The sequence below is a fragment of the Lontra canadensis genome, unplaced genomic scaffold (genome assembly GCF_010015895.1).
Source record: "Lontra canadensis isolate GAN:19392208 unplaced genomic scaffold, GSC_riverotter_1.0 scaffold7, whole genome shotgun sequence".
NCBI lineage: Eukaryota > Metazoa > Chordata > Mammalia > Carnivora > Mustelidae > Lontra > Lontra canadensis.
This window is the reverse complement of record NW_022631001.1, coordinates 26867920-26873852: the sequence shown is the minus strand read 5'-3', so window position 1 is coordinate 26873852 and position 5933 is coordinate 26867920. Positions and strand designations below refer to the sequence as shown.

The following is a 5933-nucleotide window of genomic DNA, read 5'->3' as shown; positions in this document are numbered from 1 at the left end:
AAGATGATAAACCAAAGGTTGCTATCTCAGAGCATCAGCCTGTTGAGTCTCCAGGGAAGCCCGGCGAGGTGCAAGTCCTATCCGTATTTCACAAATAAGGAAACTGAGGCACAGAGATTTTGAGTTCGCCTGCCTCGTGCAGCCTTTCCCTACAAAGAAGTGAGATTAATTTGGGCTCAAATCACTGCCACTGAACCAGCTGTGAAAACTGCCCCAACTTAACTTCTGAGTCTTTGCTTCTTCATCTACAAAGTGGGGATGTTATCATATGTATTCTGTGACACTGGGAGGCTAATGACAGTGTGTGTAAAATGCCCATCATAGTCCTGGCAGCGAACACATTCATTCATTCAATGACTGTGGTGAATACTTTTCCATAGCCCGGTGGAATGGAAAATCACAGGCTTTGGGGCCAGCGGTTCAAAAACCATGATCGCTCCATGAATCCAAGCCAGGTTCCGAACCAGCCCTGGAGTTTTCAGGATCAGTTAGATGCTCGCCCTGCCCTCCCCAAGCAGGAAGAGACAGAACATACTTGCAGTGGGAGGACAGGTCAGGGGTCAGTCTAAGAGGTCACCTACCTCTCCAAGCTGAGCTTTATCATTTGGTAAGCGGTGGGCAGTGTCCATCCCACAATAACGCCGGTTGTCCTGAAGCCTGAGCATCATAATGTAGGTGATTGTGGTCTGCAAATTCTAGAATGGTGTAGAAATAGCTCCACTGCCTCACAGATGAGGAAGCTGAGGTTTGGGACCTTGAGTCACTGCCCAAGGTCACCCAGCTGGTGGTGGCTGAGTCTAGACAGAAACCCAGGGCTTTTCTGCCCAGAGAAGGCTCAGCACCCTGGCAGGACAGGCAGCCTTCCTCAGCCTCCGCCCCCGTCACACCCTGCAGGGCCAGTGACACACACTAAGATGGGCGATGTGTAGGGCAGACCTGCCTCTTCGCAGGGAACTCACAACCAGGGTCAGTAAGCCAAGCAAGACATATTCACATTACATGAGAAGAGGAGGCATCCCAGGGAAGGGGGCCTGACAGATGCCTTCCTGCCTCTCCCTGCTCAGGTGTAACCTTGAGCCCCAGGACCCTCTCTCTTCTTCTGCCTTTGCCTCCAAAGAATCCCATGGCCTGTGCAGAAATGGGGAGTTTGGGGTAGACGTGTCCTGCTGTCCCCTTCCATTCAGATGGTGGCCACACAATGTCCCTGAGAGAACATTCTTAGGTGGTCTCTCCTCTCTGCCCCTTAGCAAAGGTCTGAGCTCAGTGTGGTGGTTGTCACGAGGGAGCCAGCACCAGGGCAGAGAGCTCTGACCTCCATTCACCAGCAGGCGTTGACCCCAGGTGGCAGCAGAAAGGAGCTGGGCCTGGGACCTTCTAGGAGCTCCTGAATCATTGGTGGCCAGTGACTTCCTCTGCCAGAAAGGAACAAACCTGCAGGAGGCGGTAGAGATTGGAGGGAAGGAAGGAGGCTGAGGATCAGGATAGAGGAGGTCTAAGGAAGTGACCCAGTTTAATCCAAAGTCCCCCAGGGAAGATCTGGAGGGAGCACAGAGGACACACGTATGTACACACACGCACACACACACGCACACACACAAACACACACACACACACACAAACACACATTAAATGTGGGAACCAGCAGCTGTAGGGCTGTCTCACAGCCCAAGTTCAAGTCTCAGCTCTGCCACTTACTGGCTGCACGGGCCTTGGCAAATGTGTGCCCTTTACCTGTTTTCCCTTCCATAACATGGGGTTAATACTAGGGACAACCATGCAGAGCTATCATGAGGGTTAGAGAGATAGCCTTAGTTCACTGTATAGACTCCATGCTGTGTGTGAGCTACAGTGCTAAGTAAGGTACAGTTGTTATCTCATTTGGTTGATGCTCAGGACATCTCTCTGAAGTTTTGCTTGTTCACTGCTATATTACACATAGCCTACTAGGTGCTCAATAAATATGTGTTGAATGAATGGATGGATGGATGGAGATAGGATTGGTGTTACTGTTATGCCCATTTCTCAGAAAAGCACACTGAGGTTCAAAGAGGGAAAACAATTTTCCAGGACCACACAGAGCCAAGATACCTTGTCCCAGGCCTTGACACCAGCATGTTCTGATTGACTCAAGCTCACAGTCTGGGGGGCAGGTGGGAGTCTGGAAAAGTGGTAGGGCACAACAGGAAAGTCCAAGAGCAAAGCATCTCAAACTATCTGGGCAGGTCCAGGACTGCACCTGCCCCCAAGCACACGCCTGGGCAGCCTTTCCCCAACATGGTGCTTGAGTGCCACCTTGTGGTTTCTCTGGGAGGTGCAGGTTTCCTCTGGCTTGGCCTAGACAGTGAAAAAAGTCAGCCCTGCAGCCAGAGAGGGGCGGTCCACAGATCCAGGGCCAGGCTCCCAGCCCAGACATGGATAGGGAGGTACAGTCTGCTCCAAAAGCTTTGCTCAGAGACCAAAGGGTCCTAAGAGCCAAAAAATTTGTTTATGGGCAGTGTAGGCAGAGGTGGGGGGAAGGGATGTCCATGGGTCCATCAGGGGACTTTGGCCTCCTGGCTTTCTAAAAGGCCACTCCGAGATGACCCCTCTCACTCAACACACACACAAGAGCCATATCAATGCACTTGCCAGATTTCCCACCACCCACAACCTGAGGTCTTTGAGTCTGTCATCTGGATTTTTAGGACTAGGGTGTTCAGCTCGAAGGAACCCCATAGTAGGAAGTTCTCCTTCCTTCCTTATGTACATGAGGCCCATAGACGGATGGGCCCTAGCTGGGTGGGCCCAGCACCCAGGCCCCCAGACGGTCGGGCCGGTAGATTCTCAGTAGGGACCCTTTCTCCTACAGAAGAGCAAGCACAGTGATTCAGTGATGCGTTCATGCACCCTGAGACCTACCCTCCGGCACAGTCTATGGAGAACCCACTCCCATTTCCCATTCTTTTTTTTTTTTTTTTTTAACGATTTATTTATTTGACAGATCACCAGGCAGAGAGAGAGATGGGGAAGCAGGCTCCCTGCTGAGCAGAGAGCTCGATGCGGGGCTCGATCCCAGAACCTTGGGATCATGACCTGAGCCGAAGGCAGAGGCTTAACCCACTGAGCCACCCAGGCGCCCCCCCATTTCCCATTCTTGAAGGAGGCTGGGAGCTACTACCAGTCTGGGCCCAGGCCTAGCACTGTATGGGTCTGGGGATCAAAATGAGACGTGATTTCAAGTCTCAGCTCTGCCACTTACTAATGCTGAGCCTTGGCCAAGGGCAAACTCTCTGAGCCTGTTTCCCCATCTGTAAAATGGGTTTCACAATCACCACCTTGCAAGGAATTGTGAGTTTTAAATGAGATACGGCCTGTAACAGCCAAGCTGTGGCACCTGGCCAAGAGCAGGAGGGGGCTAACTGTGCCACCCCTTCCTCTAAGGCCCAGCCAGCCAGGGGAACTGAGGGAACCTACGGGGGGGTCAAATCCCTCCAGCCACAACTGATAACAGGGGCCCGATGCCTGTGGCTTTTCAAACTCAGGCCCCAGGCTTGGGCAAATCAGGGAAAACCCTTCAAATCAGGCAGTTGGTGGCCTGTCCCTCAGGCCTTGACATTTCTTCCTTTGGGCTCAAAGATAAACCCATAGGTGAGTCTGCTGGGAAGGGGGTACCAGGTGCAGGGACACGACCTCACTGGAGGCAGGACACCAAGGGCCAGCCCAGTTCTGCCCTCACCCCCTGCTGAAAGAGCTCTCCTCAGGATCCTCCCTCTAGCCAAAGGGAGGGTCCCTGAAGCCTGCTGGGAGGGACCTCCTTCCTTCCTGCAGAAGGAAGCTCCCTCACAGAGCCAGGGCCCACTGGTCTGCTACCTACAGAATCTTTCCCCAGCCCCCTCCCCAGAGGAGGAGCTAAGGGTGAAGAGGCCAGGGGGTCTGCCTGAGGGGCCAGAGACCCATTTTCAGGACTGGATACAGCAAGCTGGGTGGGAAGTCACATGGAGAGAGTGGTGGGGTGGGGGTGCAAAGCGAGGAGGTCTGCTCATCTGTGTCCCCTGCCGCCTGCACATGGGGAGAAGAATCACTCCCACATTCCCAGTACTGAGGGGCCCTCTGGCACCCCAGCAACCAGAATGAGCCCAGAAGACTCTAGGAGCCAGGGGCAACTCTAGGCCTGGTTCTGCTACCAAGCGGCTGAGACCACTTGCCCCAAGGCTCAGTTCCCTCAGCCGTCAAGTGTGATGGTGTCCCCACCTCCCAATGTGATAGGAAATCATCTGAGCTGAGAAACACAGAAGAGGATAAATCTTATGATCAGTATTTTATCGCTAAGAATAAATACATAGGCAGGAGGAGACCTTGGAGGTGACAATGTGTTTATGGCCTAGACCGTGGTGGTGGGTGCACGGGTCCATGTAATCTCCACACTCATCAGGCTGCATAGAGTACATATGTGCGGCTTTTTGTGAGTCCTCAGGCTTCAGTAAATGGTCTTCTAAAAAAAAAAAAAAAAAAAAAAGGACCTTCCTAAACTATGATCACATGAAAGTTACTAGGAACATCAGAAGTTTGATCTAGGAAGGAGAGCCCCAGTACTCCTTTTATGGAAGGGGAAACAGAGGCCTAAGGGCACCCTGCCAGAACCTGGGTCCAATCTCAAGCCTCTGAGCTTGCTTCTCCGCACTGCCTCCCACCTGATGCCAGTGGTTGCGGGAGAGGCACAGGTTAGGGCTTCCAAGGACCCCTGCCCAGAAGGGATGATGGCCCGAGACAGATAGCAGGGGCTTCACTGAGACTCCTGTGCCCAGAAAGTCTCCCCATCTATGCCATGTGCCATGATATCCACCATCAATCCTCAGGGAGCCAACTGAGGCCATTATCAGCCTTTTACTCATCATTGTGGGCTGTGGATCCCATCGGAAAGCAGGTTTGGAAATAGGGAATCCTGACCACCTTGACCAGGAGAGAAATCTAGAGTGGAGAGTTTAGCACAGGGCAGCGGCCAAAGAGATAAAGGGAGGGGAGACAGTGGACGGAATCCTAGGGAGGAGTGGGAAGCTGTCAGGGAGGTTCCAGGGCAGTTGGGCTGCCCAGAGTGCCCTCCACCGTGGGATGTGACCCAAGTCCTGAACCCAAAGACTCCTCACAGTGTCGCAGCCCAGAGCAGCTGGGGCAAGAGCAATCAGGGAGATCTTCCTACAGCAGATGGCAGCTGAGGTCCTAGGCTTGTGAAAATCCTTGTTTCTAAAGACACAGATGTGAATCTGAAGAACGGAAGTAGCAAGGACAATCTGATGCTCGAGTGCTACGCAGGACACCTAGAGGTTGTGAAATATCTCCGAAGACAACGGCACGTCCTGGGAGACCAGAGATTTCGGGGGCTGCACAACTCTGCAATGGGCTGCGGATGGAGGCCACTGCAATGTCATCGACTGGATGATAAAAGATGGCTGTGAGGTAGATGCTGTGGACATGGGCTCAGGATGGACCACCCCTCATGAGAGTTTCTGCAGTCTCAGAAAACCAGAGCGTCGCTTCTGTGCTGATTGAAGGTGGAGCGGACGTGAACATGAGAGATAAAGATGGAAAGACCCCGCTCATGGTGGCCGTGTTAAATAATCATGAGGAGTTAGTTCAGTTACTTCTCAACAAAGGGGCAGATGCAAGTGTAAAAAATGAGTTCAGCAAAGGTGTCCTAGAAATGGCCAGAGTTTTTGACAGACAGAACGTGGTCTCCTTATTAGAAGAAAGGAAAAGAACCCAAATGGCCAAGAAGTAGTCCGTCTGCTGACTGGGGCGCTACTGATTTCGAAAGCCCAAGCAAAACACAGTCAAAATGCAGCCATTGAGCTGGAGACTAAATTCCACATCTTTGGGGGCCATACATTTGCTTATTTATTTAGTTGAAGATTCGGTGACTTTTGTAACGTACAACTGTTCCCACTTTGAAATACATC

At 52.3% G+C, this 5933-nt stretch overlaps 1 pseudogene; it reads left to right on the top strand.

The window, feature by feature from the left end:
- Positions 1 to 389: 389 nt before the first annotated feature.
- On the top strand, positions 390 to 5933 carry LOC116865275 (annotated as a pseudogene).